Raw genomic sequence first — 14,395 nt, forward strand, 5'->3', positions numbered from 1 at the left:
TAGGGGAACCAAAAACAAAAGGAATATCGCAAAATGGACCCTTGATTGGCACTAAGGAAAATAGCAAAGTGACCAAGGCGGGACTATTTAAGTTTAATTGGGAAAAGTAGACAACAATATGGCCATTTTTTATATGGAAAGATAAAGTAAGTTATATTAAATGCTATGTATGAATGACTAATATATGTGTAATATTTGATGTAAGAAAAAGTGCTATTTATTACTAGAATGCACTAGTTGTAATCCCTCATAAAAGATAAACATTATAAATAGTTTCTAAACCATATTATTATTATTGTGAAGCAAATAGTATAGATGAAACTGATACCTCCAGGATCTAAAACTGATAATGGAACCAGAATGTGAGGTCTTTGTAGATTGACATAACCATTGGGTAAGGAAAGAATTTACAATGATAAGTGTCCAATGATATTGTTAATTTGTATTGGAGTATGGGCTACCAACCCTTGCTGGGTTGTGATACATATTAATAACCCTTTTTGGGTATATAAATAGCCATTGATGGTGCTGTAACAAAGATTGAAACAAGATGTATATGTATTTTTTATTTATTAGAAAATAAATAAATAAATAAATAAAGGAAAAATGAATTGATGGAAACTAATGACTATAATAAATTATGATGTAGGTGGAACGAGGGGGAGTAATCCTGGTTAAACCTCTGTGCATTCTCCATCAGAGTGATATTAAGCTACAAAAGAAAACATTTACCTAGGTTAAGTGTTGTGGAAGAACTTCAGAAGGGATACCTGAGGTGATGAAGAATAAATGCGCAAGGCATGTTCCAACCATTTAAAGTCAAATTAGACACAGAGAATGGTGTTTCTCTCAAGGGGAGGAGATGTAACTCCCCTCAGTAAAATGATGTAATTAATTTTTTTTACTGTAGATGATTTGGTAAAATCGTCGGCCATGTGAAAGGCCAAACATAGATGATAATTGTTTTTTTATTTTTATAAATAATATGAATTGTGGTCCAAAAAAATATGGAAAAAAGTGTTGTATGAGAATTTCACTTACGAGACAGTTAGAAGACAATTATCCTCTCCCTACAAATAAATAGTCTCAACTCGAGAAAAGGGAACCAAGAGGGGAGAGAGAAGAAAACATGAGGCTATGTTGGAAACTTAGTACCTAGTTGTAAAAGGTCCAAGGGATGAATGGAGGCTTCAAGCCATGGAACATGAAACATGACGTTGTTGAAGGTTGACAGGACATTGCTAGTTAGGGCATTCTTGAGGTGGTAGGTGGCTAGTGGAATCCCTAAGAAAAAATTATGAGTCTAGAATACCTAGGCTATACTGGTAAAGTCTTGATGCCATGGACATAACTTGTTAGGTCAATGTGAGGAAACTAAAATAGCTTAGGGGAGTCCTCTTGGAAAATAGAGTACTCATTGGTTGGGAGGAGCACCTCTATCCTAGTAGTTTTACGGTTCGATCAGACTATTGATTAGAAACATTAGAAACAAGTATTTGACTTAATGTTTTTGCAATAATTTATTTTATTTTGTCTTATACATATAAGTTGTTTTTATTTATGTTCATTATGTGCACTGTGTGTAAATAAAAAGACTCAAACTTACTAGGGAACTAATCCAATCCATAAAGTACGTTAACATCATGCCAGTTGTTAAGAGTAGCCCAGAGAATTCTTGGATTTACGAAAACAATATGTTGAAATCGATATATAAACTCAACTATTTATAAATATATATTACAGCAAAGAAGTATTTACGTGTTCCAAAAATCTGTGCCTATGTGTTACAAAATATTTGTATAACTGTAAAGTAAGGTTGGAATCTGAAAACTTGTAGTAAAATACAATGCCATAATAACATAAAATGAGGTAGGATAGGTCGACATCACTAAGAAATCTCTTCATTGGTAACTAAGTCAAAACTAATATTCCAACAACATCAAATATTTATATATATATAAACAAGAATTTCAAATTAACTACCAAAACACCAGTTATTTCAGGTTTGAAAGTTAATGCGAGTGAAAAAAAATAATTCGACGAAATTACAATCAAAGGTATTAAAAATAGTTTAGTCCATAAAAGAGCTTCAATGGTAATACAAAATTCATAGGCTCATTCAGGATGGAGACCAGAAACTCACCTAGGAGATTCTATTATAGCCGACAAACTTAAATAACCCTTGGACCTGAAACAATTTATGAAGTTAATAGCTCGATTCCTTACAATCTTAAGAGGTCGTGAGCCTAATTCAAGCCAAAAACCATGATAGAACCCTCAGGAATAACAAGATAACGAAACAGAAGTCTCAGAAACAAGATTTTTCCTGAATACACATATATTTATATTGAAACATTATACTCGAGGAAAAGATATATATTTCAAAGTTGGATTGTAACATTACAAGTATGCAATTGAAAGTAAAACTAAACAAAAACATTGGAAACTCCGTGCTGAAATCTCACAGTCAGAGTATATATAAACTTGAAAAGAAACTCCCCTTCAAAGGGTAAATATAATTTAAGTCAGAAACGAGAAACTAACTTGCATATGGGTTAGGGTGGCTGACCATCATGACTCAAAACTCAATGCATGACAAGTATCTAAATTTAGGACTCAATTATATACCCTAGTGAGTCCCAACTCAAGATTCAAACTCTTGGAGGGACTTACATGAAATTCACGTGAAATAACTCTAACTACATGAGTTCTCCAAGCTACTACAATAAATTTTAAAGTGCAGGTGTTAAGAGGAAGCTGGAAACAAGATGTAATTGTCCAAGGATGATATTGTCGTTGTTGCCAACTATAGCTTACCTATGAGAAATAATAGAAAGAAGTGGGAAAGATTAGAAATCATTGCATGCCTCATGTAATGCATTGAAGCAAGTGATAATTTGTTCTGAGTAGTGAGATACGTGTGCAATGCCCTCTCGTCCTTGTGACGCCTCCAATGCAAACCTTGAAAAATAGTAGTTAGGGTTCCTTAGAGATGATACAAAGTTTCATATCAAATAATAAGGACTAAAGGAAGGCGTATAATACCGTAATGGAATTCATTCAGTACTATAACTTTGCAAGAACTCTCGAAACCCAGTCATGGCTTAATTGTTCCAGGAATCCCAGCATCGTTGTCCTCCCTTGTACAAAAAGATGGGTATTAACTTATTGGCACAAGGACAATAAGATTAGAACTCGAAATTAAAAAAAAACACCCTAGAAGTTGAAAAGAAAATTCAAGAGAATGAATGTTAGTTGTTATAGTCTATGCCAAACGAGAATTTGAACCAGGAGTTTGGTCATGTGGAGATTTTTCTTTCCACCGTAGTTGCGGAGCGGAGAGTAGCGGGGAGCGAGAAGATGAATGAGTTGTCTCTAACACTGGGGGAGATGGTGGTTACTCTAAAATCGCCTTGTCCACATCAAATATTCTGAGGAAACCCTAGGTGCTATGAGCTGTAGATTAGATTTTCCAATCCCGAGAACTTCAAATAGCTATATGGTAGGTGATCACATCGCGAGAGTTCGTAAAACATTCTCATTATTTCATGTGTATGATCTATGAAGGTTATAAAATAGTTTCTAAACAAGGAGACTATAAAAAAATTGTGACATACATATGAAGATTCAAGAATAAGAATAACCTTGGACCATTCTCATAACAAGTCAATTAATAACTAATGTTGCAATGAACATTCTAGAGTGGAAAGTGTGATGTTAATGGGAGACAATTGTAGAAAATAAATTAATTAAGTCTTCCTCTCACTCGGGGACGTGAGAGAAGCCAATATCTATTAATTGAGTCATAGTAACAACCTCAAACTATCTTAGAGCACTGCAAAAAATTCCAACCAAATTGCTTCGTACATGACAACAATATTCTAGAAAAACTTGGATATGATATAAATATATTTTTCAATGTAGTAAAAAAAATCAATTGCAATTTCTATTGGGTTAAGCCATCAAATATATACGGGAGAATAAATTTCCAAATTTTATTAGTCAAAATTTTTGTGTATATATTTTAATAATCTTCTTTTTTCCTTAACCTATTATTTTTCCATATTTTACAATAAAAAATAAACCCATTTTATCTACAATAGAAAAATCAAAACCGTATGTAAAACTAACTAGAAGAATCTAAAGTAATTATAATTTTGAAAAAACTTAAAACAACAAAACAAAATCTCAAAAAAATACATTAAAAGCCCAATTTGAAGGCTCATATGAATGAATGTTTTCCCATGTACTAATTACATGTTTCACTATCAATCTTACATCGTTCATATGAATTTCTATCTCTGAATGTAAAGTTTCAGATTTTTAACAAGTTCACGACAGAAAAATGAAAAACGAAAAAATTGAATAATGAATAAACCAAGAAAAGGTAGGAGGAAATAGAGGTCACCACGGAGACTTTATGAAAAAACAAATGATGGATAAACAAATGATCATTAAAGCTCTTCACAAGTTAGCTATCCAAAAATACATGCCAAAATAGAGAAATCTAAAATAGAAACCGAAAATGAGTTCTTCTGAACCACCCTAACTCAACTCTTTGTCCTAGTCTTTTCCTTCCATGTTCCCAAGATGTCTACCGTATGATTTTTTGACCTACAGGAGAACAGAGTTGTAGAGGGTTGTAGATGCCCAAGAAGATTCTGACATAATAATATGACAATGAAGAGGGGACTAGGGTTGATTTTAGAACTCTCACATCAGATGTCATTCTTCGGAGCAGCTGGTTAATATAATCAACCAGTAATTATATCTCCATTATATTCCTGTGGAGATGAATATCCATAATTACATCCATCTCTTTCTCTGAGTTCATTCGATCTACAACATCTCTTGGTCTATCGATGTAGGGGGAGTAATCACACCACTGTGTGCTTTTGCTATCTCCCTCTAGAATAATTTACTCCTTTCTTTATATACTTAATTTCACATGATAGACGCCTGTTATTTTCAGAATGTAGCATAATTGGAATAACTCTGGTTTTTGGGAAAATATGAACTTATTTTTAATAGGTAAACGAGGAAATCACACACTATAATAATATAATAGACAGAGGAGGAAATCACACAATAAAATAATATAACAATATAATAGAATTGTTTCTCTATAATTTGAATTAATTTAACTAATTACTTAAAATTATATGATTAGATAAACTCTTTAATTAAATATTTGAAGTTATATGATTAGATAGAATCAAAATTGTTAAAAATAGATATGGTAATCTTATCTTAAACATGAGTAACAAACACTATAAATTTGAACTAAATGTAAATTTCCAAAAAGTAGAAGTTAAATGGTAGTTACTAAGATTAATTATCTCTAACATTCCCCCTTAATTACTACTAGCACAACCGCATTGGTAAGGGGGAATGTTAGAGGTAATTAATCTTGATAATGTGGTTGATATATGCGGATAGTCTTATATGAAGTATATATACAATTATGTTTATCAATGTGGTTGATATACGTAAATATACATATATCAACCACATTAATAATTATTATGTGTATTTTTTTAAAGACCAACTATTTATGATTATTAATAACTATATAAATAATAACAACCATATTCTTATATATTTATTATTATTATATTATATATTAAAATAATATTAAGTTATTCTATAATACTTTTTTTAATTAAGGCTTCTGTGATCCATGATAATTGTACCAGCATCTTTCAGTAAAAATCACATAAGAAAAATTCTCGTCGACGCGTTTCGAGCTAGCCAGTGTGGTTCATCTTCACGACAAGATGAGGAACCAGATCCAAGAATTTTAATAAATAGATGTAGAGGGCTCCTAACTAGCCGTTAGGGTTAACAGCTAGTTTGACTAAGGGCAGAAATTAGAAAGGGTTTTGACCAGAAAAGGTAAGAGAATCTAATTTAAGAAATAATTTTTTTTTTTGATATTACAAACTAATAAGTTGATTAATAAAAACTTATTAAAGCCCTTTATAACCCTATTTAGTTTTGAATTATTTAATATAATTTAAATATTTAATAATAATAGTAATTCAAATAATATTAGTAATATTAATTAGCAATAACAATTTTAATAACAATAAATATTTAATAATAAAAATAATTATTTTAGTAAATGTGGTTGATATACGCATAAGGCTTCATTTCTATCTATGTCACAAACCATTGATAATAATAATAATAAACAATAAATAATAGTTAATTACTGTTAAACAATAATAATATTTTTTAATTAAATATTATTAAATAATATTAATATTAATATTAATTAACTAAACAAATAAATTAATAATTAATTCATTTTTACATTGTAATAATTAATAATAATAATTAATTCTTTGTCACAATGTCACGTTGGACCATGGTTCACCGTGGTTGGTCATGGTTGATTTTCATATTAAGACAATCTTTGTCACAAAACGACATTTGACCATGGTTGACTATGATTCACCATGCTTGACCCAAAGGAATAACAAACCATTGGGATTAATACTAAAAACCCAAGATTGTTAATGTTTGACCACAATTGGTGATGGTTGACCATGATCAACAATGATTGTCTATGATTTTTGTATCGAGAAAATTTTTCTCATAATGCGAGATTCGACCATGATTGACCATGGTTGGTTATGATTGACCATTGTTGACCATAATTTATGTTATAAATCCAAGCTAATAATAAACCCAAGGGATTGATATTATGAACCCAAAGGAAAAATAACCCAAGGGACTAATTTTATAAACCCAACATTGGTAAACCCTAATATAAATATTACAAACACTAAAATAAACATGGTTTATTTGCATGGTGAGACAATCCTTGTCACAATCCGAGACTCAACCATGGTCAACCATGGTTGGCTATGATTGAAAATGATTGACCATGATTGATATTATAAACCTAAATGAATAATAAACCCAAGGGATTGATATTATAAACCCAAAGGGATAATATTAAAACCAATGGACTAATATTATAAACACAAGGTACAAAAACCCTAAGATAAATATTAAAAATACTAATATAAACATGGTTGAGAATGATTTATTTTCATATTGATTCAATCCCTCTCACAATGTTGGACCATGGTTGACCATTGTTGAATAATATTGAACCCTAGGAATATGAAATGTTAGATCAATAAACCCAAGGGATTGGTACTATAAACCTAAGGTAATAATAAATCTAAGGGATGAAAATTATAAACCAAAGGTATATAAACCCTAACATGAATATTATAAACCCTAAAATAAACATGGTTGACCATTGTTGATTTCCATATAGAGATAATCCTTGTCACAATGCAACATTAGACCATGGTTAACCGTGATATTATAAACCTAAAGGAATACTAAACCCAAGGGAATAATATTAAACCCAAGGGACTAATATTATAAATCTAAGGTATAAAAACCCTAAGATAAATATAAAAAACTCTAAAATAAACATGGCTGAGAATGGTTGATTTTCATATTGAGACAATCCTTGTCACAATGTGACATTGGACCATGGTTGACCTTGGTTGAACATGGTTGATAATGGTTGACCATTGTTCAATAATATTAAACCCTAGGAATATGAACCCTTAGATCAATAAACCCAAGGGATTGATATTATAAACCCAAGGGAATAGTAAAACTAAGGGATAAAAATTATAAACCGAAGGTTCACAAACCCTAACATGAATATTATAAACCCTAAAATAAACATGGTTGACCATGGTTGATTTGCATATAAAGACAATACATATCATAATGCAATGTTGGAACATGGTTAGCAATGTTTGACCATGATTTATTTTCATATCGAGACAATATTTCTCAAAACACAACGTTGGACCATGGTTTAACATGGTTGATTTCCATATCCATATGGTTTACCATGGTTGAACATGGTTGGCTATGATTGACCATTGTTGACCATGATTAATATTATAAACCCAATGGATTGATATTATAAACACAAGGGACTAATAAACCCAAGGGATTAATACTAAAATCCCATGGGATTATGAACCCGAGGCAATAATATTAAACACTAGGAATATGAACCCATAGATCAATAAACCCAAGCGATTGATATTATAAACTCAAGAGAATAATACACTTAAGAGATAAAAATTATAAACCGAAGGTATATAAACCCTAACATGAATATTATAAACAAAAGATAAACATGGTTGACCATGGTTGATTTCCATATAGAAACAATCCTTGTCACAATGCAACATTGGACCATGGTTAACCATGATATTATAAACCCAAAGGAATAATAAACCCTAGGGATTCATACAAAAATCTCAAGGGACTAATATTATAAACCTGAGGTATAAAAACCCTAAGATAAATATTAAAAATTCTAAAATAAACATGTTTGAGAACGATTGACTTTCATATTGAAACAATCCTTGTCACAATGCAACGGATGACCATCATTGAACATGGTTGATTATTTTTTACCATTGTTGAATAGTATTGAACCCTAGGAATATGAACCCTTAGATCAATAAAACCAAGGGATGAATATTATACACCCAAGGGAATAATAAACCTAAGGGATAAAATTATAAACTCAAGGTATATAAACCCTAACATGAATATTATAGACCATAAGATAAACATGGTTGACCATGGTTGATTTCCTATAAAGACAATCCTTGTGACAATGCAACGTTGGACCATGGCTAACCATGGTTGACCATGATTGATTTTCATATCGAGATAATCTTCGTCAGAACACAACATTGGAGCATGGTTTACCATGGTTTATTTCCATATCCATATGGTTTGACCATGGTTGAACATGGTTGGTTATGATTGACAATGATTAATATTATAAACTCAATGGATTGATATTATAAACTCAAGGGAATAATAAACCGAAGGGATTAATACTAAAACGCCAAGAGATTATGAACCCAAGGGAATAATATTAAACCCAAGGGACTAATATTATAAAGCCAATGTATATAAACCCTAAGATAAACATTATAAACACTAAAATAAACATGATTGACCATGGTTGATTTTCATTTGGATACAATGCTTATCACAATGCCATGTTGGACCATAGTTGACCATGGTTGATTTTCATATGGAGAAAATATTTGTCACAATGAGACATTCCAAAAGACTGTCCACATTGTTAAATGTAGTTTATTTTCATATCGAGACAATCTTTGTCACAAGGCAACATTCGAACATGTTTGACCATGATTAACCATGGTTGACCATGATCAACCATCGCTGAGCATGCTTGACCATGATTATACATGATTCTCCATAACTTTCTTATGGAGACAATTTTTGTCATAATGTGAGATCCAACCATGATTGACCATGGTTGGTCATGGTTGATCATGATTGATATTATAAACCTAGGTTAATAATAAACCCAAGGGATTGATATTATGAACCCAAGGGAAAAGTAAAACCAAAGCGATTAATACTAAAACCCCAAGGGATTATGAAACCAAGGGAATAATATTAAACCCAAGGGACTAATACTGTAAACCCAACATTGGTAAACCCTAATATAAAGATTAAAAACACTAAAATAAACATGGTTTATTTTCATGGTAAGATAATCCTTGTCACAATGTGTGATTCAATCATGGTTGACCATGGTCGGCTATGATTGACAATGGTTGACAATGATTGATATTATAAACCTAAGGGAATAATAAACCCAAGGGATTGATATTATAAACCCAATGGAATAATAAACCCAAGAGATTAACACTAAAACTAGAAGGGATTATGAACCCATAGGGAATAATATTAAACCTAATGGACTAATATTATAAACCCAACGTGTGCTAAAAGCTAAATCCACTACTAATATTATGAGCCCAACATGTGATAAAATGTAAATCCACTACCGATCTCAGAATGGGAATGGGAAATAATTTCTTTAGATTTAAAAACCGAAGGGATTATGAAACCAAGGGAATAATATTAAACCCAAGGGACTAATATTATAAACCGAACATTGGTAAACCCTAATATAAATATTACAAACACTAAAATAAACATGGTTTATTTTCATGGTGAGACAATACTTGTCACAATGTGACATTCAACCATCATTGACCATGGTTGGCTATGATTGACAATGGTTTACCATGAGTGATATTATAAACATAAGGGAATTATAAATCTAAGGGATTGATATTATAGACCCACTGGAATAATAAACCCAAGGAATTAACACTAAAACCCCAAGGGATTATGAACCCAATGGAATAATATTAAATGCAAGATAAACCCAATGTATAAAAACCCTAAGATAAATATTAAAAATACTAAAATAAACATGGTTGAGCAAGGTTGATTTTCATATTGAGACAATCCTTGTCACAATGCAATGTTGGACCATGCTTGAACATGGTTGATTATGGTTGACTATTGTCGAATAATCTTATCTTGAACATGAGTAGCAAACGCTTTATAAATTTGAACTAAATGTAAAGTTCCAAAAAGTACAAGTTAACTCGTATTTATGAATACTAATTACCTCTAACAGTCCCCCTTAATATAGATTACTAGTGCCTACTAATCTACATCTCCCGTGAGCTTACAATACATGAGATCTAGACAAAAGTGTGTTTTACTTTTGCATGTTGATGTAGGTTGTCGTCGTTTTCTGTTGGTTTTTATCAAATCTTTATATTTTCAAAGAATTATATTGTTCTTTAGATTTGGCTTTTCTCTTATGTTCTTCTTCAATATTTCATGATCTTTATTGTCATTTTCATCTGGATATTTTTCCACATTTACTCTTGTTACAATACTGGTGACTTTTTTAGCAACCATTTTAGGATTGAAAATAACATCTTTGATTCCTTTCATCTCCCCTTCTATTTTTATAGAGTATTCCAAAACTATGATGGTTTCCCTCATTTATTTTGTTCCTTTTTTTATTGCTCCATACTCACTTTTTTTTTTGTAAACTTGGCAGTGCTTCCTCTATTTATATTACTTTTCCAAAATCATTAAATTCCATTTGTTCCAAGTGGCATACCTGCCCGAAGGAAACCAGATAGCCACTTGTCTGCATTAAACCGTGTCCAAAATTTAAAAATGTTTATTGCTATCCATCTAGCATCATTGTTTTCATTGTATATATTACTATTTAGATAAAACAAATTAAACAAGTAAGTGCATTTAGAAAAAAATCAAATTCGAACTCGACCACTGCATCAATCCTCATCCGAGGATATTACTGGGACTGGTATTTTGGGATTGGAGCTTGGCATCTCAATCCTCTCATCAATTATCCACTTCAGCTCTTTTAGAGTCTGTTCTATTATTCCCAAGGCCATGTTATTTCTATAGCTCTATATCTAAATTGTCGCTACTTCCTTGAGTAGTTTAGCCTTGACTAGATCCTTCTCCTTGTTCTTCTCTTGTTCCTCTATTCCATCGCCCACTGCTTGCTCTCGATTCAGGGTCATGGCCCGAGCCACCACATTCTTCATTACCCAATATTGTTGTATGGTTTGCCTAAATAGGGAGTTCCTTCCATGAGAATTCCCTGGATCGGGAACCATGTATTCCCACTCCTCCATGGGGATGTCTTGGTGCTTGATACTGTCATTCAATTCCCTCTCCCAACTCGCAATTTGGGCTTTGATGTCCGGTGTGTTCCCTACCATGTATGCGTCAATAATAGTCTTCATGTGTTCACTGCCCGGTTTCCTCCCTCTTTTCCTGGTCAGTCTGCTTGTTCCTTCCTCCTTCTTGTTTTCTCTCTTGCCACTCCTAGGGGTGATGTTACTCCCTCCTGTATACAAATTTCATCTTCTTGTTGTTCTTTGTGCTCCTCCCTGTACTATCCTCGATATGATAAGATACCTATCACAATGCCATCACATTTATCACAATTACAATAGTAAATCAAAACTATATCCCATTTACCCATTTTAATTCCCTTTCCAGGGTTTGTTGCCTTCAGTATTCTTGTTGGAAGGGGTTTAGAGCAAGTCCTCTTTTTGTTAAGGGTTTGTTCCTTGCTTGGATATCCTACCATTTTCCTACCGTGGCAACAGTCTGTGCACGACCTATCTATTTTGGCCAGTCTCATGGGTTCCTCCCTGGATGAGGTTGGCTTTTTATTCCTCCATTCCCAGGGTCTCCCTGGCTTGTCAATAGCTTCCCTCTAGGTGTTAGCTCTAAATCCCTCCCCCCAAGGTTACTTGTTTCCCTCGTTCACTATATTCATTGGATATTTCCCCCGAGCTGCTTCCTTTATGCTTTCTGGTTCCCTCCCATTGATTCCCACTGGGCTGCCTAGGGTCACGCTCTATCGGGGTTTACTACAGAATTTTGTCAATTTATGGTCCCCTCCCTTCCTGGGTGTGAGACCCTCCCTCTTGATATCCCTACCCCGGGAGTTCATAAGCACTTCTATATTGTTTATGACAGTGATGTAGGAGGTTCTGGTTTTCTTCTTAACAGACTTATGCATGTTCCATCTCAGATATCCTATTCTCCTATCGATAATAATCCTGGACCTAATGAGGATGGAGAGCATAGGAACTACATACCAACTTGCAGGTCTGATGCCGCTTTCGTCTATAGTCTGGATCTTCGCTCTTCGGCCACCTTTCCTCTCACCAATTCTTCTCGTTGTCATCTGCATTCATTTAGCTACATCCTGATTTCCGTTAAGTTTTATGTCCTTCCCCCTCCCTTCCCTTGCCTTTACTACCACCTGTCTGGCATTATTACCTTTACAGATCCCTACAACATCCTCTTTGGATGCTACCCCTTTGTCCTTACTGCCATCTCCTCTCATTAGTCCACACTTTCTCATGGCCGCTCTTGTTGTGTATGTGTTGTCCTTGTCCTGCCACTTGCTAACATTCTTTTGCCCACTGCCCTACCCTCTTCTCTATCATTCTCATCCGTCACCGCCCTCATACTCTTGGGAGTTGTACCCTCTCTGCCCTACTCCATCACCTACCAGCTAACCTGTCTACTCACTTCATTTGCCGCTTCTGTCCTTTCCCCCTCTTGTCCTCTTCCTCCCCCTTCCCGGTCATGTCTCCCTAGTCTCTCTAGATTTCCTATGATGTTCCTCAATCTGCGTTTCCTCTCTCCTCCTTTGTCTTGTTCGAGGAGTTGCACTAAGTTTTCCATCTCCTCCATCTAGAATAACTCTTCCTCCCTTGCATCCAGAGTTCTTCCTCCCTGCCTGAATCCCTAGTTTGCCAGGTTGTTTGCTGGTTCATTGCCTTTCCTTCTCACATGGGTGGGAAGGATGTAGCCTATCTGTCTTATGAGTTTTCCGATCCCCTGCACCAGCCAGGTGGTTCTCTAGCTGTCGCTGATTTTCTCTGATTGGGTTCCTTGCTATAGTTGTTTGACTATATCAATTACTATTTTCGAGTCTCCTTCAACCTGTAGATTTTGGGATTTCCCCCTTATGGAAATTTCCAGCCCTTTTTTCAATGCATGGACCTCTGCTTCATTGTTTGTAGCATTACTGTAGTCCATCTCGTAGATTCTGAGAGTCCTTCCTGTGTCGTCTCCGAATACTCCACCAGTCCCTGCCTTGCCTAGGTTCCCTTTCATAGCCTCATCTAATTTTAACTTAATAAACCCCTCCTGAGGACTTCTGAAGTGGTTGGCCTCCTCCTCCTCATTGTTTTAGTGTATCATGGTTGTCTTGTGTGTCATGTTTGGCTTTAGATTCAGGCGTCTCATTATTTTTGTTTCTGTTGGGTCAGTTTTCCAATCCTCCTTATATCACCTGTCGGTAAGAATGGTCTCTCTGATATTTTGTATAATTTGGTTCCATATCTCTGTTCTTTCTCTACCTTCCTTCTTCAATATCAGGAAGTTTCTCTCTTTCCAAATGTTCCACATAACAAAGCCTAGTGAGAGTCTCCATTCCTTTTTCAGGATCGTGTTCTGGTAAGGTTTTTTCCTCCAGATCTCTATCGTTGTTCTCATGTTATCTATATTTTTGTCACTGATTTCAAATATTTGCTGATGTTTTCTCCACAGTTTTATGCTCACTTTGCAGGCATTGGTTAGATTCTCTATTGTCTCTTCCTGTTCTCTGCAGAGGACACATCTCAACTAGCCTTGCATTCCTCTTTTTCTCAGCTGGTCCCATGTTAGTGCTCTCCCATGGCTCAGGATCCAGGTAAAGAACGCTACCTTTGGCCAAGTTTTGGTTTTCCATATACTTTACCATTTTTTTGCTTCTGGATGTCTATTGTATCCTTCTTTTAATTGGTAGCCTTCTCCTATTGTGAACATACCTTTGATTCTGTGGCCCCATCTTAGAGTATTTGTCCCTTCTTTGATCGCTACTTTCCTTGTTGCCATTTCCTTCTCATAGATTTCCCATTGCGTTGTTGCTGGCGCTTCTCGC

This window comes from Pinus tabuliformis, chromosome 5_1 (assembly GCF_031772625.1).
Source record: "Pinus tabuliformis cultivar Carrire ecotype Pingquan chromosome 5_1, CPIR1, whole genome shotgun sequence".
In the NCBI taxonomy this organism is placed as follows: domain Eukaryota; kingdom Viridiplantae; phylum Streptophyta; class Pinopsida; order Pinales; family Pinaceae; genus Pinus; species Pinus tabuliformis.